The sequence below is a fragment of the Chroicocephalus ridibundus genome, chromosome 1 (genome assembly GCF_963924245.1).
Source record: "Chroicocephalus ridibundus chromosome 1, bChrRid1.1, whole genome shotgun sequence".
Taxonomy (NCBI): Eukaryota; Metazoa; Chordata; class Aves; order Charadriiformes; family Laridae; genus Chroicocephalus; species Chroicocephalus ridibundus.
In genome coordinates, this window is record NC_086284.1 from 31217935 (window position 1) to 31242500 (window position 24566).

The following is a 24566-nucleotide window of genomic DNA, read 5'->3' on the forward strand; positions in this document are numbered from 1 at the left end:
TTTGCATGGAAGAAGTGACTATTTAGTAAGACAAAGAGTGAAAGAGCCTGTAGTCTGCTTGAGAAGGGGAACTCCTATTTTTCCATCCTAGTGTACTAACTATTTAAGTTCTTCATAGTTAATAAAACAGCTCCCAAAAGTAGGACTGAAACCAGCCCCCCCGAGAGAGCAATTTATCCCCCTCAGGGGACAGTGAGGGCAGCACCTGGCTCGAGCTCACAAGTCCTCTCAGAGACCTCCTGCTCCTCACCATCCCCCTTGGTGACATCCTGAAAACATCTTCAGCAATTTCAGGGCAAGCTCCCAAATACTTTCAGGATGACGAAAAGCCATTCTTTTCAACACGGCAACTACTCAGCGAAGGGGAAGGGGTAGGAGGAACGCTGTTGGGTGCAGAGGCTTGCACGAACCGGAGCAAGTGCTTTACTAGACTGGTTTTGTCATTGTCTGGTTCAGTGGCTGCCGGGGTTTCATTAACCAACAGAAAACATCATCCTTGGCTAATTTGGAAAAGGTAATCTGTTATGAGCTTTCATTTGCTAGAAATGATCGTAGATGAAGAGATCCACATGAATAGAGTGAGTTTTAAAAACAGGCTTTCAGCAGTAACCTTCACTGTCAGGTGTCAGACAGCAGAGGAGTCCCCTGCTAATGCATTTTGCAAGTAAATCCTCTCCTCTCCCCACACTCCCCTCTCTGTAATATCTATCTATATCACTATTATTGTTTTCCTGACAATTCCTCTAGCTATCCAAAAAGAGAATTTAAATGTCCTGCTGTTCGTCTGCGAGTTTGTCCTTTGAAGCACATTAAATCTTACTCAGCTATGTATACCTTAGAGAAAATAAACTCCTATGCCACAATTAATCATCTCGGATCCAGATATATTTGTGAAGTGGAGATGCACTGAGAATGACTGAAGACGTTGAAGGCTATTAGAGCAAATTGAAAAAGAAAGAGAAAAATGAAAGCCTTTGTGCACTACCTGGAGGGGGGGGCGGAGAAAGAAACAACCGAAAAACAGGATTAAGAAAAAAACAGAACCACAACCCAAACAGAACCTCTTCCTACTACTTGCAAAATGATGTTACTGAACATCCCACTGCTCTTAAGGAGAGGGTGGAAATGAAAACACATGACAATGGTTAGTCACAAGGAGGAAGACACTTGGATACTACAGTGATGAATACTGTGTCGGAAAGGGACGACAGTCTATAAGGGAAAACAGGGCTTCTATGTAGAAAAGGAAAGGAGAAAATGATATGATAAAATTCTGGTACTTAAAATGAAGAGGGAATAATAGCTATAAAGATTAGATTCCTCTCCTTTCAAAAAAAGATCTTGGTTTAATTGTGCCTGGCTTTTAAATATCCTGTGGGTCCAAACCACTATCATCCTAATTAACTTTGAAATTGCGTTTTCCAAGCAAAACCCACTGTTGTAACAGCTGCTTCTGGAAAATTTATGTGCCTGGAATGGCATATACCTGCTACGCAGTTCCAGCGGCAGCGATCTAGCGGGAAAGCCACTGTGGAGCGAGACCAGATGGTAAGACAGAAATAGGAAGTTTCTGCAGTTTTTTTAAAAATAAAGAACAACTAGGGGAAAAGCAGAGAAAGCTAGGGAAAGACAAAGAGCAGAGGAAAAAAGACAGAAAAATGAGAGCAAAGGGCATGCAACTTGAAATCAACGCAAGACAACCGCTCCTGATCTGCACACAATGAAAACATTCCCTACCAATATCATGGACATCAAAGGCACACTCTGCTTTTTGCAGCTTACATGTGTTTGTTAGCACAGGGTTCTTCATTCGGTGACTCTTCCTCAGTCTGAGTCTTCAGACAACGTCCTGTGGCTTTAGCGCCAGATATCTGAAATGAGAAATCACTAAATCCTGCATTTTACTTGTAAGGTTCCTCTCACCTTGCTTCCCTCGTTAGGCAGTTTTCACACCTAAGTTTCACTCCCACAAGGGGTGCTGCTACCAAATGATTTAAAGGGTTTCCTATACCACCAAGGCCTGAATATATTATCCCACACACACTAGCAGTGCTATGGTGTCGCCCCAGAAGGAGACGCAGTCCATGTCAGACCAAAAAGCCAAGGAGGAGTTCAAAAGCCAACTACAAACCTCCTCTGAGGTGCCGCCACCTTGTCTTCTTAAATCTTGCCACTTTACCTCCTCTTTAGGGTGAGACCGACACATCCTCTTGCTTTTATACTTTTTAAACAGTGTCCAGCCACCCCGAGGAATCCCGACTCCAACCAAAGCTGCGCTGCCACTGCTCACAGGGTGGATGGCAGCAGCGGAGATCGCTGACGGCCACCGACCGCGCGGCGTCTGGCACGGGACCAGCACCATTTGTCTTGTTTTGTTAACTTCACAAAGGGCCGGGGTGCCTCTCGGCCGCAGAGGCACATCAGAAAACAAGATCAGATTAAAAGGCTCAGGGCTGGTGCCAAAGTGATATTCAAACTATTCTGAATACCTGCAATCAGCTTAAATATTATAAAACAGCAAGCTGCATTCTAATCTCCATCCCCTCTCCCACTTCATTTATTTTTCATTTAGCAATAAGTTCCTTAAGTTACTACTGAAATCCTTTCTCTGAGCACCATAACTAATTAATCCCTCTGCAAATGGAGAGTGCTGTTCCAGCGGAACTGCAAATATGGTGCTTGTCAGTTCATTTGATAGCGCTTGATACATGCGGCAAAGCCTCAACTCCGTGATCAAAGTTGCATCGACACCTACCCAAATGAAAGCCCTCTTAGAGCTACAGAGGAAATACATCCAAGGCTATAAGCAAGAATATAAAAATTACTCTGATTTTATTGATTCTCCGAGCTGGCACCCAGTCCCTCAGCTTTCACACATACGCTGCCATTGCACATTACAAAGACGCCTCTTCTTTGGTTTCACCTTCCCCTCAACAACAGCCTTCTTGGCAGTAAACAGGGGATGTAAAGCATGAATCCTATCGCACAGTGAATGCACATCAGGAAAAAGGCATTGTCCCCACCGGCCGTCATGTCACAACTTGCAAGAAGTCCCAGGAACAACTGCATTTTGAGGCCAAGAATTGCTAAATGATTAAAACCCAACCAGGCGCACTGTGCAGCCGTAGCAGCCTCTGTGGAAAATTCACGAAGGTTATCCTTTGAAAATGCTAATCAAAAGAAAAATGATTCGCTTTGGTACCAGCCACTCTTTAAAATAACAAAGAGTGTGCTCATTTGGATTGCAAGACTATTTGTGTAAAGACAGGAAGAACATCGGTTTAGCATAATGATGAGGTCATGTTGTCAGAAGCCAGCCCAGGCAAACGCGTCCCCAGGGGCCACTGGTTTAAGGCAACAGAAAGAATCACCGTACCGGACTGCAGGGATTATTTTTTACTCTGCAAACAGCACACTTCACTTTGCATTAGTGAAAACGAAGGTGCAGGGCACTTTTTCACAGTTCAGCAGCACGTGGGTTCTGGCATTGCAGAGTCCGTATCCTTTTCTAAAGCCCAATGAATAACAGGTATTGATAGGCATTACAAGAAGTACAGGTACACCATTTCAACCAAACGTGCTTGGTTTTGAGATCCAGGACTCTAGGTGAGAACACACCCCAAAACAGACAAGGCGTTTTCTTTCTTTTCTAGTGCTTCACCAAGAAATTCCCAACTTTCTCCACGCTTATCATTCTTAAAGTTCCTACCAATGACTGGAAGAGAAAGAAAACCCTACTCCCAGATCAGAGCTTGACCAATACTTGGAAACTATTTTTAATACAGAGCTGTTGTAGAGAGTACGGGTTGGTAATTCCTTAGGTTGTGCCTACACAGGCACAAGACAGCCAAAGCCTGACTTCACCGATTGTCCAAGGAGGCAAAGCAGGTTTAAGTGCAAAACTATTAAAATATGTAACTGTACAAAGAAGTATTGCTGGGACAGTGCCATCCTCATAAATACATCTCTGCAGAGATGAAACAGTGTCAACTCAAGCTGCGGGCTGCCCATTGGGATCCATTCTTGGAGGTATTAAACATAGTCTGGACATAGTCTGAACAAGTTGGTGGGGCTCGGACTATAGACCTCCAGAGGTCCCTTCCCATCCATGTGAACCTGTGACTCTCTTAAACCAGCTTAGAGCACAGGCAGAACTGACTGCAAGCATCTGTACTTTGTGCAGATACATCTGTTTCACAGTGGAAAAGGAATCGAGAAGAAGGTGCCATTTCAAACAGGAGAACACTCACCGCCTTAACCTTTCTGATTCCACTGGAGCAGGGTAGGTACTACCTGCACTTTGCAGTTCAGGGAACTGACTTGCAGAGGGCTGGACTAATGTACCCAAAACCACACAGTAAATCAAAGGACAGTCCCAGGTCTCGGGGCATTTCAGTCACTGACCTTGCCCTTAATCCTTTATTCCATGCTATTTCTCGGAAGAATCAGGGATTATCAGAATATGCCAGTTAAACAGAAAACGGTTCATATTTTGACCTCATCCAAAAGAGTTCTTTGAAGTGATTAATTTGTTTGTGCATTGTAATTTCATTTACACACAGTTCAAAGGTGGAGCATTCTCCTTTTTTTTCTGGAAGCAATTAGAGCCTGTGCTTTTTTCCAATTAAGTGACCCCCCGTCTTCTTCTAAGGGGTTGTAAACCAGAATTAAGATGATTCCAGCAGGAAAAAAAATCTATAATAGTAATTCATGCTAGTTGGCCCCAGATGAGGTACTGAATTCAGATGATGAAGTGAATTCCTCTATCAAAGGGTCTTATTCAACTGAGGTGTGGGAATACCCTCCTGCGATAAAAGCACATATTAGTCAAGAAATAGCTTTCAAGGATGGCTGCTGCCAACCAGCATAAATCAAGGACTGCAATTGATTAACTAATTTAAACACTAAAGACAGCTTTGGTTGCTATGGCAATAAAAGAAAGGTCGAAACCCTGATGACCTTGGAGGCTCATGATCCTCTGGAGATTTCAGAAACTAAAGTCTGGAAATATATTAAAAGATATAATGCTAGCCAGATTGCCTTGTAATGGCTTGGCTGTTTTGTCAGCTGGAAGACAGACTTCGCAGCATGTTTCGCACTAGTCTCCAGTGTGCAGCTAGCTCTGACTAGCTGATATCTTTTCAGCATCAAAAAATCAGCTGGGACATCTGAGAGCCTCAAACACTTCCTTTGAGCTCCATTGTTGGCCTGTTACTCTCAAATATCAGTTCCCTTTCTCATCGAGCACTTTATTAGCAAGTCCTTACCGCTAAGTTAGCTTCCTGGGTATCTGCTCCTAAATTCATTGTACTTTTCATGCTATGTACTCCTTAGAGGTTTGATTCAGGGCCTTTTGCTGCGTAAAAAGCCACTTCAGAAAATGGGGGAGAAGCAGCGCCTGAACGTCCCAGGAGAAACCAACGCAGCCCACAGAGCTCAGCGGAGCCCCACCGATCGGCACCACCTGAGGATGTGGCCGGTGACACTTATGAAATACCGGGCCAGATGTTACACCCGACTGCTGGTTTGATCTCGACTGTCGTCAGCAGAACATCATTAGGATCCTCCTGCTTTTATCCACCTGACCCCGAGAGCAGCAGGGAACTTGGAAACTCTGCCTGTATCAGGTACAAATTCAGCTGTCGCGTTTTATTAACAGGCATCTGTGAGAGGCAAGCAAAAATAAGACGACTGTGTGACCACAACAGCCTGACTGTGTAAAGCATTTGCCAAAAATGCCTCAATTTTCAATAATTACATAGGCAAGCCTATTAGCCTTCCAGGGGAAACATGCTCTTCATTTTGAGACATACAAAAACAGTCATATGTCTTATGTTTGAGTACAAACACTGGTTTCTTTTGTCAACATGGTAGGCATTTTTTCTGAAAACAGGGCTACCTCTACGCAGAAGGACTTCGCTGATTCAAAATAAATGCTGTCTCCAAGTGAAAAACCTCAGAACACGAAGATTATCTGTTATTCCCCATTGCATTCATAAAGATTCAGGTTACAATCCAATCTTACTTTCTAGAAAAATATCTAAGCATGCTTTCCTCAGTTTTTAATTAAGATGTTTATCTATAATTGGCCTTACATTAGTATTGTATTCTACATTAACCAGAGCAGCATCCACACTTGCTCTGCCTAAAACCACAGCAACCAAAATTACCTGCAAACTGGCAAAACCCCTGAAATAAATGCATTCTTGAGCACTTAACCTGTATTTTTGATTAGCCATTTAGGCTTATTTGTCTGTTTACTGGTTTTAAAATGTTTTAAAAGCTGATCAATAAATTGGAGGCGTGTGCTTCTTACCCACCAGGGTATTTTACGGACCTCATGAAGAACCCAGAAAAAGTCGTTTTTGCCTGAGCATCACAGAGGAAAGCAGGATGAGAAGGAATCAGTCAATTCACTGGCTTAAGGAAGGTGGTAAAATGCACAGGTTGAGGACAATGCTTGAAGTTTTGTGTTACAATGACACTTTAGACAGTGTCTGATTCATCTTCAGCGTGGCAGCTATAGGGCACCAGAGAGCATCAGTTCAGCTACAGTGGTCCCTTACTTTGCAGAAGGGAAAGCATCCAGCTGGCTGGCTTTACTTTCCCTAACAAGAACACACCCTGGGTCAGCTCTGTAGGACATCAGACTCATTGGAATATTAAGTATTTTAATTGCCACATATCTTTATCCTCCCTTTTTTCTGCCCTGCATCCATGAAAGCTTTTGTGACGGCCGCATGCTGTTTATTTATGTGAGAGCAGATTATGGCCCGCGTGGGAATGTCAGTCTTGATGCGCAGAGCTCCCTCTGCACTGCTCCAGCAAGAGCAGAGGAACTCAGCCTTCCGCTACAAAACTGGAGGGTGCTGTTGACAGGTTTCACCTGTCAACTTTACAGCTATCAGCGTATCTATGACTTTCAGTCTTACTGTACAGTACTGATATGTTATAAACCTCTACCTCCATCCACAGGGGAGCTGCTGTCACCCAGATATCCATCCCTGGATGTACTAAAAAGACAGGTAGACATAGTGCTTGGAGATATGGTTTAGTGATGGTTTTTGTCAGAGTTAGGTTGATGGTTGGACTACATGATCTGAAAGGTCCCTTCCAACCTAGGCAGTTCTATGATTCTTCTCCCTCCTGGAGAAGAGGGTTTCTGAGGAGGAACAGTAGACACTGCCCTGGTCCAGCTCTGCATGGCGCATCCACCCAAGCTCAGTCTCACTTCCCTGCCAAGCTGTGGTGATACCCAGGCTTTTCACTAGGAAAGCTGAAATTCTCACAAGGAGAAACACCGAATGGGAAAGTCTCAGCGAGCTGGGTCCCTGAATTCTCCATCATCTTCCAAGTTTCCAGCCCTTGTTCCTCCTTCCTATAACTCTTTACAATCCCCAGCTAAAAAAAAATAACAAAATAGAATAGCCTCTGGGTCTTCTTTTGGGTCTTCTTTACGACATTTCTGAATCTTTTTTCCCCATCAATAGGAAGACAGTGTAGACAGAGGGGAACTGGCTTCAGGAGGAGGGAACCGCTGCTGTCCCCATGTGAGTGCCACCCCACGTGCCACCCCGACTACCCCATGGTGCCTGTCCCACACGGGGCTGTTTATGTGGCTTCAGCCCTTCTAGCTGAAGCCTTCCCTGGGCTGCAGCGCCGGGACGTGGTGCAGTGTATCATCCTCATGAGTGACTGTACCTGCAACCAGCAGCATACAACGATAGAAAACATATATGAGCCATCAGTGAACTGTCTCTCCTTAGCGTTCCCTCTCCCCTGCTTTTCCCGATCCATACTATTTCCTCCTCTTGCCTTTGCTCTCCTCCCTTACCAGCAGCAGACGATGTCCCAGCCACCACGCGCCGCCGAACTGCCACAAAACAACATATCTGGGTTTTCCCCTCCCCTCTTCCCACCTCCCCGGCTGCATGGCGCTTGCCCAAGGTTTACGATGGAGGAATGTTAATCGGAAAACCCGATTGAACCAGGCAGACATTGAGCAGATTTTCCGCTCTGCGCTGCTGGCAGTGCTGAACATGGAGCTGCCAGAGCGTGGGCTGTCGATCGGGGCTCATCGATCGCTAGGCAGCCCACATGGGGCATGTTTTATCTTCTTGCCCCAGCACATCATGGCAGAAAGCCCTCGTTGCCACCCAGCCATCACTCGCAGGTGCTGTATGTGCACCCCGTGGGCTTTCCACGAGCCCCCTGTTGTGCGCTCTGCATTCTGTGGCCGTGAAAGTTCTGTAACAAGTTTAAACAACAGAGTTTTACAAAGTAAAGCTTGAGCTTGCGTACTTTTTTGTAGCCTGCGCGATTTTCTTCAGTCTTTTTCTTAAAATGCATTTGTTGGCTATAACTGTTAACCTGCAGATCACTGAGTTTCATAAAGAGCCTTGGGTTGCCATTTAATTCATTTTAATTAATTTCAGATTCCAGAGGACTTCCCTCAGCCAAAGTCTGGACGCAGTTCACTGAGTGCATCACCTGCAAACGCAGCGGGGCCCAGTGTCTCTTCTGTGGTGGCCCCAGTGAGGATGGGCATTCAAAGCCACCCAACCTGTGCAGGTGCTTAAAGAAATGGGAAAGAAAGTCCAGCTCACATAGAATCATAGAATGTGTTGGGTTGGAAGGGACCTTTAAAGGTCGTTTAGTCCAACTCTCCTGCAGTGAGCAGGGACATCTTCAACTAGATCAGATTGCTCAGAGTCTCGTCCAACCTGACCTATCATGCATGTTTCTCTGACTCTTCCCTGTGAAGGCAGGATGGGTTGAGAGCCATCTCACTGTCACCTTACCACTCTCCTAAGCTTGGACCAAACAAGATGCTTTCCACAGGGCCCAAGAGGAAACACTGAGGAACAACTGGGAGCCACTTCTTACAGTGAACTGGAAGATAAGGAAAATGTTACGATGGGGGGGGATGATCGCAGGTTGTGTCTTCGGCCTGGGCTCCAACTTTAGGGGGCAACTGATTTTCTTCTTAAAAAAAAATATTAAAATTATTTATTTACTAAAATTTATGTTTCATTTTCTGCAGTTTTCTTCCCCTCTTGTTCTTTTGTATCCCGTATGGAAAAGTTAAAAATACTATTTATTACCAGGGATCACCTGACCATTTTTATTTGGCAAACATTGCCTTCTCAAGCAGTCAGTGCCAGGAGGGAGTAATACCCAGTTGCTACCAAGTGTTTAAAAGAGCCTCTGGTTTGCTGAAGGAAATACCAGTGCCACAAGCCTGCTTTTGTCTAATGCGTTGCCTCAATCCCACTAGCAAAAATGTCTCATGCATATTATCCTTCACTCCATAATTCCCTGACATGATTCAGTAACCCTAAGCAAGGGCAACATGTTATAATCCATTACTAGCCCTTTTCCATCAATGCCAAATTGTTCTAATTTATCACTCACCCCAGGCAGTTCAAGTTTATTCCATTTGATATGCAGACTGACATTCACAGTCCTGGGATATTTGATGGTTTTTGCCTGAACTTCCCATTTTCAGAACATGTTTGGGCTATATATTCAGCTGACAAATACAGTAATAATATTAAGACAAAAGTCATCTTACGCAGTTTGGGTACAGGCCAGTTTATACAGCAGAATCTGATGTGCCTAAGCCCTGATTGATGCTCACCACATAAATTCCCCTACTAATTAACCTGGAGTAATAACTCCCAGCCATGCTTAGGAGACCACCCTCTTGCCCTCCCCAGCTACAGACTCATCATTTAAAGCCTTAGTGGCTGTTCCTGGCAGGTTGGGGAGGAATGAAAGCACAAACAAGTCTGAGAGTGAGAGGAAAGATGGGGAGAAGGGAAATCACACATCAGTGAGTTCCCAGTTGATATTTTTTATTTTTGGAAGGCTGCATTGTCTTGTTCATTCTGCTGATGTGAATTAGAGAAGAGGATGCGGGATGCAGAGGGAGAGCTGAGGAGGAGGATGGAGGAATTCCAAGAGACAGAGACAAAGGAGCTCTGGAAATCTCTGGACTGATGTTCAATTTGCCTGCAGCAGTCTAGCAGGCTTGATTCTCCATTATACTAGGAATTTCATCCTATTCTGACAAACTAAAGTGAGCTTAGCTCACCAGCAAGATGCTGCATTTTCATAAATAGGAAAATCCAAGAAGAAAGAAAAATCCCAAAGGTATTTTAAACCAGGAGAAATGACTACCTAGGCAGGACTCCCCTCCCTTCCTCCCTCTCTCCCTTTTGCTGTGCCTCCTCAAGGAGCAGACAGAATAAAGGCTGTCACGCTTATGGTCCTCAGGATAAGGAGTGTTTCAAGGGCATAATTGGAGTGTGCTGTTCTCCTGTTACTTGTTTCCCAAAGCCTATAGAAAGATAAGCATAAATTAGAGCAGCTCTGAAGTAGCTATCTTCATATCAGGAGCTGGCAGGCCTTGCAATACACCCTGGAAAACACAGGACCCAAGAATTCCCCACGGTAGCTTATGCTATCTTTACCTTTCCATGTCTTTCCTTAGCACAGAAACAGACAATTAAGCCCAGCGTGCTTAGCTCATCAGTGTATGGCTGTGGTTTTATGATTGGGACAAAAAAGAGAATAAAGAGAAAACATGCTTTAAAAAGCACTCCAAACATACTTTAAAAGAATAAGCACAGGATTTTGTTCCTTTCTGCACACCAGTCTTCTAGGCCATAGCAACAGCAGCAAGCGCCCATACGGTTAAACCAGCAAGCGGCAGGCAGTGTGCATGTGGAAGAACAAAAACACCTTTAAAAATGTTTCAAGCTGACCCTCCTACAGATGGGTCTTCAGAACAGATGCAGAGGGACAGAAAGTCTTCCTGAACTTTAAGACCACAATTATGGATTTACTGGGTCAGACCAAAGACCCTCCTAGCTCCCTAACTGGCCATCTGAAGAACAGAGCAAGAGTGTACAGACATCATTCCTCCAGTTTTGTAGACTTTGCAGCTCAAGGACTTTCCCAGGCAGAGGCAATGCCCTTATACTCAACAGCCCTTGGGGAATTTTTCTGCCATGAATTACTCTTATAAAAGAGGCGGTTCAGCAGTTTCAGCAATTGCTATGGACGTTGCTCACTACCTGTGTGAAGAAACACCTCCTTTTGTTTGTTTTGAACTTACTGCCTGCTAGTATTCTTTGATGCCCTTTAGTTTTTATAATGAATAGGAGAGTCTGCTATTCACTTTTCCTTATAAGTCACTATTTTATAAGTGTTTCACATAACCTTTTCAGTAACCTCTTTTCCAGGCTGAATAGTCTTACCTACTTAGCCCTTATGTAGAAGTTATTCTGCAACTTTTAGCAAAGGTTACCATTTTTATTACACTCTATTTTTTTTCTCCTTCTATTGCATCTTTTTAGGGAAGGAGGGGAAATACAACCAGTATTAAACACAATATCCACAACTTGTGGAAACCCCAGTGTATGTGAGGGTCTGCAGTCTTGCCCCTAGGCAAGATCTGGACAGGGCCAACCCAGCCCCTGCATTCTAACTATGCTTCCAGGACCTCAACAGTCAACGGTTCTTAATGAAAAAGAATATACCCAGCTCTTGCAGAGGTTTAATCCATCTCCCTCTTGACTCCAAACAACCTTCTGGTACCCCTTCCCCACAGGCCTTTGGTTCTTCCACTGGTTGTGGTCTCCTTCCCAGCAAAGCTCTGAATGGACCCCCATGAAGCCTTCATACTTCTCCAGGCTGGGTTACCTCTGGTGCAGTCAAACTGTTTCTCCTCCAGATGCCAACCACCCAGCCCATGTCCTCTCCATATGTGTCTACCATCCAGGCACATTTGCAGTGCTTAGGGGGTGAGCAGCACGAAACAGAAAGAAGGAGCCGTGTCTTTTGACTTTCAGGTCAATTTATCAGTGAGCACGAAGAGGAAGCCAGAGCTCCTGATAAACATAGAATTAAAAGTAAAATGGGAAGATCCCCCTCAAAGAGCAGTTCCTATCTTTCTGCACCAGAACGTAACACTGTGGCTTTCACAAGCACATCACTTCTCATAAACGTCACCCAGAGAAGGTGCCGGAGTGTGCCCAGCGCAGAAGCAGCCCAGACCCTCTGAGCAGAGGCAGACAAACACACCTGGCATATCATATCATATCATATCATATCATATCATATCATATCATATCATATCATATCATATCACATCATATCATATCACATCATATCACATCATATCACATCATATCATAATACAGTATATCAGAGTATATATTATTATTATATTAATATTACATTTCAGGATGTTTCACAGCCAAGCAACAACATGATAGCTTCCATGAAATCTTTTCTCTCTCTGCCCAAAAAGTCTACTTAGCTGTAAAGAGATTCCCATTGCTGCCCACACATTGTCCCTCCCTTGCCTTCAATCCATTTAGGTGGAATCGCTGGGGCAATCTGTGTGTGTGAATGTCTGCTGAAGCTGTTCCACAGCATTATGGAGAATCAGGGATTAATGAAAACAGAAAGTGCAATAAAACAGTATAGACAGCATATTAAAAAGGAATATTGATTATGCAGTTGAGGTTAAAATATTTTAAAACGATGTTCTTCCTATGCTTGGAATTGCCCCTCACCTAATTTTGAACAAAGCTGAATTGTTGAATATTTTAGTTCAACTTTCTTTTTGCTGTTCATGATCAGCTATTTATGCTTGTGTTTGCCTTAGTGCTGGCTTTCAACAACAGGGATAAAAGCCAGTCAGAGCATTAAGTATTATTAGTTATCACTGTGGCTATATAACGAGATTTGGGGGGCCTGGGTTTGTTAGGGTTTTTACATTTAATTGTGTTCACCGTGAGGAGGAGAGTTACACAACCACTCCACTTCCATGCAGATGGGATTTCTTTCTTGGGAGCAGGAAGGAGCGCTTTTGGGGGCTGCATTTGCATAAAGGCTAATTAATAAAAGCCAAATCATTTTATCAGAAAACTGACATTCTAATGAAAGCAAATTCGGCTGTTGTAAGTGATGTGGACTCCACCTTGATAAATCACCCACCTCCTTTCTCATTGATTTAGTGCTGTAATAAAAGACAATGGGCTAGGGGTTTTTTTTCTCCCATTGGGTTGTAATGATTTACAACCACTTTTTTATTTCCTGTCACATAGTGCCCCGGAGCTGCCTCCAACCTTTCCCCCATAAGCACTAAGAATTCAGATCCTTTGTTCCAGAGGAATAAATGTAATATTCATCGTCCGGTGGCGTGCTAACTGGCGAGAGGCCGTCCGGATGCAAGGCAGCCGCTGCCTTCCCCCCTCACTTTGAAGATGAGTTTCCTCGCCTGTGTCGCCGGCAGTTTGCGCTGCAGGAATAAAATCATCCCTGCCTCAAAGGGACTCTTTCACAGAGGAACCAGGAGGTGCTGGGAAGTGCCCTAGGAGCACTAATAACTTACTGTCCTGTTATTAATTCATTTGCAGGAACAAGGAACCCACAGTGGATGGGCGCAGGCATCTAGAAGCAAGAAGCCCTCTTCTTTGGAGCAGCTGAGGGAAAGGCAGCATGCTCCCCAGGGCCTCTTTGGAGATCCGAGTCTAAAAGTGACCTCCTGCTGCTGTGGATTCACAGTGGCATGGCTGGTAAGAGAACATGGATCAAACCCACCGATGTCTTTGGAGCCTGACTTCTGGAGGAGCTCCAGCTGGAAGTTAGGTGGCAAGTTCTGACCCAAATGCCTAAAGATAGCAGTGAAGCTCTTCTCCTCCTTTTCACATGTACCTGCCTATAAGGGTACCTGCACATGTACCCTTTGAAGAAGTCCCAGTGGAATCTCTTTAAGCACTAAACAAAGCAAGGCCTCCATCATGGCATCATACCAGACAGGGCAGAATAAATGATCACCTTACCTTCATTAGTTGTTCATCCCATCTCTCCATCCTGCCAAGTCAACAAGCCTATCACCATTAGAAGGCAAAGGATTAACAACATCATGCACTTAAATCCATATTTGACACCCAAATGATGAGACTTGACTTTGCAGTAAGGGCAAGAATCAGAGGGGGTCAAGCAGACTCCACAGCTCTAAATATCAGATGGCTTTGATTTGGGGTTTGAGGCAATGTCAGATTTTGTATTAAAGGTCCCTGAGTCTATAAACTCTACAGATGAAATATTCTCACTGGCAAACAAAATAGATCCAATGGAAGAGAGCAAAGAGAGCGTGCGTCTACTTGCATAGTGAAAAGACCTTGCCTTCCTCTATATTTAAAGCCTGATACACCATTCCAGTAGTAAATAGTAACTGTAAAATCTCAAAAGCATACTGCTCAAGATAGGAAAACCCTGCACTTTTATAGGAAGGAAAACCATATTCAGTTCTCAAATGACTGAGTATGGAATTGTTCCGTAACATTGAATTTGCAATGTTGAAAACAAGTTAATCTCATGAACAAAAGACAAGGCTACAGGAAAGCAACTCATCCCTGTGCTGTTACTAATGATAAATGTGTGTGCTCTCAGCCTTGGCAATACAATGCACTCTCCCCAGATGAGTAATATGCTCAAACAACCAGCCTCGGAGACAGAAAATGGGACAATTTATTTCATCTTTATTTAATGGTCAGCGAACAACACGTTATAATTAAAGCAGGTCTCATCTTCCGTGGCATGCCCAAGGATTTTAATCACATGGGCCTTCCATGGATACACTGTAAAGCAAGAGGGAAATTTCTGAGAAAGTTCATTAGTAAAAATGACTTTTTACAAATGACTTAAAATGTATGTGCTCGGACTGAGACTACAGCTTGGACCACACGCTCTTGCAAGGGAGTAAGAAACTCCTCCACTTCTTATTTCCCTCCTGTGGCTTATATAGGCACAGAATAAAAGATATCCCCTCCCTTATACAGGGCTAGTAGACAGCCAAGAATAGGAGCAGGTGAAGCCTTCAAGCCTACTGGCCAGTAACATGAGATGCTTTACCGCTAGTTTTGGGCAGCAGCAAACTGCTTCCCAGGCACACAAATGGAATAATTGCTCTTTCTAAGGGATGCTGCTGGAAGCCACAGACCCCTGCTCACAACCCCACAGATTATGTCTATACTAAGAGTAGCAAAGAGAAGAGAGCTGCAAGGCCATGAGTCCTCCTCAGCGCTGTCTTTTGGAGCCTGTGCCTCCCTTGGAAGTTCCTTTTTTTCATTGCACAGCTACTAAAAAACTAACTTAATTCAAGGATAATTTAAGCTATTTTCCCTTTTTTCCATCCATTAGAACAACAAAAAAAATAGGGGTGAGTTATCAGTTACCCCTGCCTGGTCCAGTTTCACATCGTTTTTTTGGATTCTGCTCCCCATGACTCACCAGGAGACACGTGTGATGAGCCCTCCTGTGCACTGCTCCAGACTAGGTGGCAAAGGTTGGGAGAGGAGGTCCACACTGGCAAGAGATCTTCACACACTTAGTTAATTGAATTTAGCAGTAACTGTCTAAAGCTGAACTTTTAGAGCAATTCAGGTGCTCAAACACACACATCTAACGCCATTTTAGACATCTTTGCAGAGACAAGACCGCTATGGCACAGGACTTACCCTCCAGAGTATCAGACGGAAGCCAAGAATACCCTAAAGCACATGATGGATAGTAGGAACCTATGTTTTGGTATCTGAATTACTTCCTTCATCTAAGTTAGTTGCTTAGCCTGTATGTATGGTCAACAGATAGAGACAGGCACCTCTGGAAGGTGATTCATCCCATGCTGTGAGATATGTGCCCTAAACATCAGTTCGGCACTGGCACCACACAATATTCCCATCCCCTTTCTTTTCTCCCCAGACTTCACTGCTCCTCAGGGATGTTGGCCCAGCTTTTTGAGAGGACATTCTGTGAATCAGATGACAGGACTAGTTCAGCTGAAAAACAATGGGGGGCAAAAAAAAATAAATATAAAAGTTGTCCTGTATGGTTGTTTCCCCCCACCCTCAAATGAAGTTAATGCTTTTCAAAGCATAGACACATGAAGAGCAGTATTGACCCATCAAAAAGAGAAACACGGGAGCAGGAATGAGCAGTCAGAGCAGGAACTGCCTTAAAGCAGCACTGCTGCCAAGAGAAACATTCAAGGAACCACAGCTTTAGGGTAGATGTTTGACCTTCAGGGAGCTGAAGTCCCCTGAGATAAAGCCTGTCCCTCTTGCCAGGGAGCCTAGCTCATCCAGACACTGTGGACAATATAACCATTGCTTTGCCGCTCACAGTGAGGGCTTTCCTGTTAAAGAAAAGGACGTGTACAAAGCACAGCTATTCCTGCGGAAACAATGAGAGCTGAGGCTTTCCAAGCCATTTGGATGGTTCTTCTGGACAGGTGGCTTTCTAGTGTCATTTGTCACCTGAGCACTGATGACAGCAGCACTTGAGCTATATTGCTATTTATCAATGAAAACATGAGCTTTCCCTCAGTGATTCTTCAGAAATCCCAATTCCTTCAGCTCCAAAGAAGCTAAATCAGCCTGACCGTGTCATCTTGGAATCTACCTACTTTGTTTCCTAACAGTATACACCTCCCGCTCCATAAGAGGTCACTGAAAATGTGTTCAGGGTGTCCAGGACCTAATGTTTTACTGTAAATTAACAAAATTACATCAGCAGGTACTGACAGGCTCGGCACTTTTTTTGAGAACACTTCATTAGTCTTTGATAAAGTGAAAATGATTTTGTCAAGCTGCTGTACCACAGTCCACAGTGCTTATGGGTTGTTTTTCCTACACAGGCTAATGATGGGAGAAGAAAATCAGATTTCTCACAATAACATTTTTCATAGAAAGTTTCCACACAACAAAACTATGGGCACAATATGACCATCACAGGTGGAGATGAAACCTTGATTCCATTTATATAAATGGGAGCACTGCCAGTGACTTCAGCAGAAAAAAAGATGATAGGGGAATTTCACTAAACTACTCTTTCCTGCAGAATTTGCTGATTCATCATTTTAAAAATGTTTCATATAGGCAAAGCTTCAGAAATATCCAAGGTACTCTGCAGAGGAGTCTGAGATCGGGGTTTTTTTGGTCACCAGCTCCTCTGCAGTCTGCCATGGGAAAAGTCAGGAGATAAGGATCCTCTGGGCTTCCAGCATCAACAGTAAAAATACATGGAGACTAGTTAATATATTCTTTTGTTTGTTATGGATGGCTGAAGGCAGAAAGCTTTGCCTGAAAATATCCAGGGTCTGTGAAAGCACAGAAAACCCGTATTAAAAAACCCTACACCAGTTATTTGATTCTATTTTTTTTTCTGCCAATGGAAACCAGACACTTCCTGAGGTTGATTGCCTTTGATATTGCTATGTATTAAGACAAACTGCAACATTTCCAGCACCGGTGCAGAACAACTGCTCCTTCAAAATCCCGCAGAAACTAAAAAGCTACCTTGAGTTTATCTCCTCTGATTTCCTGTTTATTGCAAGTTTTCAGTTTTACTTAGATACCAGTGCAGCATAACAACAAAGACTGTCCACAAAATAAATACGGTGATATTTACAGCAGAAAAGAACCCGGTAGCAAAGTTCAAATCTCCTCTAAAGATTAAGCATAGGTCTCTAGCGATGGTCCATGACCAATTTACAGAGAAAGCAGACCTCATCACACTAATGAAGGTTTTCATTTAGTTCTTTTACACAACACTCGACAGGCAAAAAAAAATGTACTTGATATCACAAACGCATTTCTCAGCCCAGCGGAGTAGATGCCTACATTTTTGATGTCTCCATCTCTCCGAGCCAGTCAGATATAATCTGAAAGCTGTGTAGGTCTATTAGTCTGGCACAGCGCTTGAACTAATTCTGTGCAGAGACACAGCAGTTTTGCAATTTCCAAGTACAGATGGAGAATCTTCAGTTGGCTCAAGGCTGCGCCTACTAACCTTTCTGCACATTGGTAAGATACTTAGAAAAAGCGGAAAATGTCACAACATATACAAATAGCAGAGAGGAATATGAGTTTGAATGGCTCCACATTGTGCAGAAACTTAAAAGCAAATATCTCACCTGGCAAGGGGATTGCATTTTTTAGCGAAATGCTCATAGGAACAACAGACCGGACCTAATTTCCAGAAGTCTAAAGAACAGGCCAGCAGTTTTATATTTGTCTTGGTGCTTTTAAACCAGTAAAGCCTCCTCCTTTATGTTCCTCCTCCAGCCACACACTGATTTTCTCATTTCCTGAAAGCCATCTGAATTCAAGTTTTTATTACATTTGCTGGGTTGCAGCAGTTCTATTTCTATGGAAGAGACTAACTTTTCCCACACACACAGAAAGGTAGACTACACACACACACACGTGTGCTGTGGTTGGCATACACTAAGAGAGGAATCATCTTCTCTCCATGTGGATATCCTCATCTGATCTGCTCACCTAGTCAGCTGCGAGAAAGAGAAGCTTCTGCGCCAAAGCAAGACAATTAAAATTGTCCAGATGAATCACAGCCTAGAAGTGTCTGCTTCTTCCCCTTGAGTATAAAGGGCATCTAGACAACTATTTCAGACATAAACGTTATTCTGTAAGCATTCAAAGCTGGGATGATGAGTCCCAACCCTAATATTTCAGTACTATATTTTTCTAACTTACTTACACTGTTTCTAGGGCCATGGGTTATCAGTTTGACTCCACCTCATAAATACAGGATACATTCCACCTCTTTCTGATATTAGATACACTGAGCATAAGAAAGGAAACCTGTCAGCAGGTTTATATCACTAGACAGCAATGTACGGGCCAAATTCTAATACGTGTCTGGTTTGGCAAGAAAGCAAGAAAAATTGTGATTGAGAGAGAGAAGGGAAGGGTACCTCTTCTTGGATCCTCATGTACTGTGACTCACCACATTTGCATTTGAAACATTGCTTTTGAAATACCCTGAAAATCAGCAAGTCATGAAGGTGGAGAAGCTAGGTTCTAGGTTCTTTCTGTTCTCTCCCATACACTGATCTAGGGATACAGTTCATCCCGAAAGACATAATGAAAGGTAGATTAGATAGAAGGTAGTTTTGCTACCTTCTGTCCTTCCTCATTTAAGGTACAACATCTGGGCATCTCAGGATGTAGAGGAATTTATGTGTCTTTTTGGTGCCGTATGAAAATAGCCGTTCATGCAACTTGGAAAGAACTTCCAAAGCAAGCACTTCAAAGCTGTCAAAGCTTGGAAACTTTTCCTTTTGAAAGACCTTTTGAAACAATCTTTAGAAAGTGTCTTCCACAGACTTTCATTTCTTGATCACATGATATGTCCGTTTGCAACAGCATCTACCACAGTGCTTTCTTAAGTGCTATCAATAAATAATGGATGACTCACCCAATGCGTTCATTCTTTTTAAATAAGTGAAGAGGCTCTGATATACCAAATTACCACATCATTTGTGATGTCCTAATGGAGTCCCCACTTAAATCAGTTAGAGACAGGAAATCAGGAAAGCGCAATGATTGGCTGAGGTTTCCCAGCCTAACGTTAACACCAAAAAACCAGGCCCAGGAGTGAAATGATTTTGCCATATTGTGAAAGGCTTTCCCTGAGCCCTCTGACTCTACACTAGCCAGCCCTTCACAATGGCTACATTCTGGGCCTCAAGTAGCACTGATGCGTAGCAGCTTGCAGTGACATTCCTCTTGCCAAACTTTAGTCATCTGAAAGTTAGCCATTTAATCTAAGCTACTCACCAAGGCTCCCCCTACAATCAGTGAAATGAAATAGGTGCCTGGAGTGAAAAAAATTACTCCAAACTATATAAAAGTTGCTCAACAAGATGCTTACTGCAGCAGGAAAAATGGTTTAAAAATTTTCCATTCCCTACCACCCTCAGTCAAGTGTTCACACTCTCGTGGTCCAGTTTGCCACCTTCTCAATTGTGCCATTACAGCTATTTATGGGACCAGGCTGTGAAGCCTACCACTGATCTGACCAGCATAAAAAGACTTTGTGGGGGACGGTCCCCCACAATCATGGAATCACAGTACTTCTGAGGTTGGAAGGGACCTCTTGACATCATTTAGTTCAAATGCCCTGTTTGATCAGGGTCAGCTAGACCAACTTTCCCATCACTGTGTCCAGTCAGGTTGTGAATATCTGGACATAGTCTCAGGCAACCTGCTTTAAAGCATGACATAACCCTACCGCTCTCCCAGTGACTAGGTAGTGTCTGGTTTCATGAATCATTTTGCATCCATGGAAGTACGCGCTACTACCAAGTGGTCTGGCCCAACTTCCTCCACACTCTCTTCCCCCACCACCAGTGCTACCATTCTGGTAAGCGCAACAACAACAAAATCAAGGACATAATGTAGCTAAAAAAATTATTCTGCTTGGTGGTGCTCATTTCTGTTCGATGATTTCCCTGACAAGTTCATCATGCAAGTACAGGAGCACCGTGCTGACACAGAGAGAGGATGGAAACACATGGCTGGGCATATAAGGGAGGACCAGACCACCCTGTCAGAGAGGAGGAGGAAAGATGACCCAGACCTTCACCTTTCAGTGTTAATTAGCCATTAAATCAGCTCAGCTGCCTATGAAACCATATCCTTAATTTCCATAAGTGTCTCTTGTGAGGTTAAAACTAAGCCAAATGTGTTCATTTTCCCTCTTCTAGCAAGATCCCAGTAACAGCTGTACCAGCACATCCAAAGGGAGGTGAATTGCAAATTCAGGAGCAGAAGCTACTTAAGCCAGCTTTGCCATTGAAGTCGGCATCTCTGCAAATGAAACCTTTAAACACACCCTTTTAGGATGAAATGAATTGCCCTTTGGAGGTACTTCTTTCCCTCTACAGTGACTAAAGACATAGCCTAGATACCTAACTTGGATTAGACAGCTGGCGTGTAGACAGCTACAGGCAGCTGAGATGAATCCCCCTCCTGTGGTCATATCTTGCTGGTAAGAAAGCTTGGCCTTCAAATACTCTTGCATTTCACACATTTCACATGGAGAGCTGAAATACCCCGTCCCTTAGCAACCACCAGAGGCCATTTATTTAAACTTGCAAAAGCTTTTGACCAAGTCCCTCACTAGAGACTGTTATGAAAAATGAGTAGTCATGGGATGAGAAGTAACATTTCGTCATGCATTGGAGAGTGGCTAAGAGACTGAGATCAAAGAACAAAAATAGTCAGCTTGCTTTTACTGTAGCAAAAGATTAACAGCAGGATGCCCACAAATTCCACGCTAGATCTGTTGGTTATTGCATTTATTAATGAGACAGAGGCAAGAGCAACAGTTAGCATTAGCAAAATTATTTATGCTTAACATTTCAGCAGCAACCAAACTATGGGAAGGAAAAGCATATGGGATTTTGTATCACCTACATGTTCCCAACTGATAAAGTTTTCCCATTAGCACCAATATGGAGCATCCAGAACTGTTTTCAGATGCGCTGACCATTACTGGTGAGAGGCTAATAGATTAAGTTCACCAACAGCATCATAACAGACAGTTGTTTCCTCCTGTGTAATGTTGAAGTGGGCCAGCAGACAAAAACATAAGACTTTGTCATGGAGAAGGTACCAAGAAACACCCCATAGGCTCTCATTCTAGTATTTATTATTTTATGGAGTACCATTAAATTAAGTAACATTGTGAAGTCTCCTGTGAAAGCCAAACTGCTTTGCCTTCTGCTGGTTTGCCCTGTAATCCAGGTGATTGTCATCCAAGCCATTCACTACAGCCAGCATCTTCTTTTCCTTTTAGTGTCTCATAAGGTTTATTTGCTCTAGGACAAATAATTAAGTGTGGCATGTGGTGATGTTCATGGGCTGAGCTATTCTCTAAAGCTCATAATATACCTGGGACCCCAGGAATGCAATTTTTACAGATGAAATAGCCCGTTGCAAGAAAAAATTCACATGCTGCAGAACCATCGCTACATAGCCGTGACCAGTCTATTGCTGAAAAATGGCAAAGTAATAATGCAGAGAATGTTTTCGCCCCTCTATGTGGTTGGACACCTCCAAAGCATTCCTTTCAGAGGCAAAGACAAAAGCTGCAGAGTTGCCTATAGGGTATAATTAATCCTACATCATACTAAACCACAGGTGTAACAAAGTTGTCCCAGAACCCAGAACAAAAAAATTCCAGGCCTTTTAAAATACAATCTGCAGGTGGCTACATGAAACCTTTGCACTAAAATGATAGGGCTTTGCCATCTGAAATGCATAAGCCTATACAAAATCTAACTACCTGCTGTAAATTGAAGCACTATAAAAATAAAATTGAACAATTACCTTTTGTGGGCAGTGTAGATTGAGCTATATATCAGCTTTAACATGACTCCAAAGCAGTAAAGTCCCACCAAATGCAGCTGAAAGGGCTCCAGCCAATGCCCTATTTAAACTTTGGGCTGGGAGTACAGATGGCGTTCAGGAGACAGAACTATCAGAGGGATCATGGCAGTGGCAGGGGGCAGGGAAAGCCATCGTGTCACCACATCTATTCAAAAGCTTGAAATGACCAGAGGAGTTCAAAATGAAAAGGAAAAAATGACAGGGAAGCCATAAACGATGAGACCCAATTCTGCTGTCAGATGCATGCACAAGAATCCTACAGGTTTCAGTGTTCTGGATGAAGGGAAATGAAGGTGTTCATGCTTATAATAGCTCTCCTTTATTTCACTCCTTTCTTTGAACTCTCCTTAAGGAAGACTGTGACTGAACAGAATCATTCTTCTGGGAACAATGACAGGACTTTAGAGATAGTTCTCTATTGTTAGCCAGCTCTCCACTAATTCAGAAGGTGCCTCGGTTTGCTCTTTATCTTGGTTTGTAAACTCTACTGAGATCCTGCTTAGGCAGAGACGGTTGTGGCAGGGAGTGGTGGAGTTTTGGGGGGATAGGATTTTTGCTTTTGGGCTCTGGGAGATTCTCTGTGGGATCTCACCTGGCTGAGTAAGAGTATTTTGTCACTGCAGGAGCACACATCTTCCAAGACAGTGATGTTAGTTGCAAGCTTGTCCAGTCTTGCAACAGAGATGTTTAGTGCCTATCTAACAGACAGGTAGGCATACCCCTGAGCTCCGCTACTCCTGTTAGGAGCTGAGCAGACTCCTGTCTGCTCTGATCTGCAAGCCCTTACAGCCACATGACTGAAGGAATGTGCTTAAGCTCAGTCTTCTTGCAGGCCTTTGAGTTAATATGACATGAAACAAGGCGTGTTAAACTCAAACACAACCTGGCACTAGAGCAGCTTTACAGATCCCGAAGCCATCCAAACCAGAGTTGAAGGCACAAGGCCTCGCCTCACCCTGCTCTCACTTACATGAAAACGTTCTTCCTATCCACTGAAATCCAATGAGAGACAATTAGCCCAAGGCAGGCTTACTCATAGGAATAAAGCTTGGCAGAAACAGGCCTTGTGAAGCTGAGATGGCAGCATCTCTATCACATGCCAGTGTGGAATAATTCCTACCTTGGCCCTGACAGTCTACATCCAGCTGGGAAAGCCCCGAGCCCCCAACGACTTTGTCTAAGACAACCACCACAAAATAAACACAAGCTACCACCCATAGTCAGCTGCGGGCAACTTCAGCTTCTGCCCACATTTATGGAAATATTTCCACACCAAAGTATGCAGTAGACTTTTTTTTTTATATCTCTTGGCCAAAGATAATCAAAGACAGGGAAAATAAAATCAATGTGTGCATGTTATCACTTATCATCACTTACATCCCTCAGGGCACCTAAAATTCCTATCCCTCCCCAGGTTTTTTACTGTTCAGGACTAGGTTGATCTGGAAACATGTTTTCCCACCCTGAAAAATTCCTGGGATTTCAAAAATGCTTCCTGTTGTCCTTTAGAATTATCTCAATATTGTTTCCTGAAAAATCATGAAATGCCAATGCCAAGCCCCTAAACACTCTCTCCCTAGAGTATCTTGGTCAGAAGGTTGTAACTGATGTCCCAAAATCAACTGATTCAGATAAAAGACCTGAGACAAAGCTTCTCATGTCTGATTCTGATGAAAAAAATGTGCTTTTCCTCAGAAAGCCCCCAGCCACCTCTGTTTACTATGCCTCTCGTGTCATGATGGAGGCAAGTAAGTGTTTTTACATGTGCTTTATGAGTGAATCAGCCAAGATCAAGATTCAAGGTTTAACTTCTGTAGGGTCATCTTGGAAGATAATGGTAAAGAGTCTTCTCAGCTTGAAAGATGCTAAACATGACTTTGTGACCCTTTTAGAGACAATTGCTGTTGGTGAGCATTGTGTGACAGTGACCTCCAGCTGACCTGCCATCAAGCACAGTTTGACTAGGTCTCCATGACTGCAGAAGCTCTGTTGAAGGCCATTTTAGTAAGCGCAGACCTGGGAATTTATGTTCTGACATGGCCAATGAAAACTGTGCCGTCATTGAAGGGCTTCACCCTGAGGCTAGGGTTAGACAACCTGCAGCAATGTCATTTAAGGCAAGGGGCAGCTTCTCTCCCCCACCTCCAGTGTCTTGTGTCTGCTTCACAGAGAGCAAATGCAGGAATCCAATGACCTTTATTTTTTCCCTCCTCCCCTGTTATTTTTTTCATCCAGACCTGTTCCCTGGCTCAGTTTGCTGTACAGTTTCATAAACAACAGCACCAGCAC

The 24566-nt window shown here is 43.5% G+C and overlaps 1 protein-coding gene across 1 annotated transcript in view; it reads right to left on the reverse strand.

The window, feature by feature from the left end:
• The window catches only part of LHFPL6 (LHFPL tetraspan subfamily member 6), a 150039-nt gene that overhangs the window by 54619 nt on the left and 70854 nt on the right, over nt 1-24566 (reverse strand). The window lies entirely within an intron of this gene.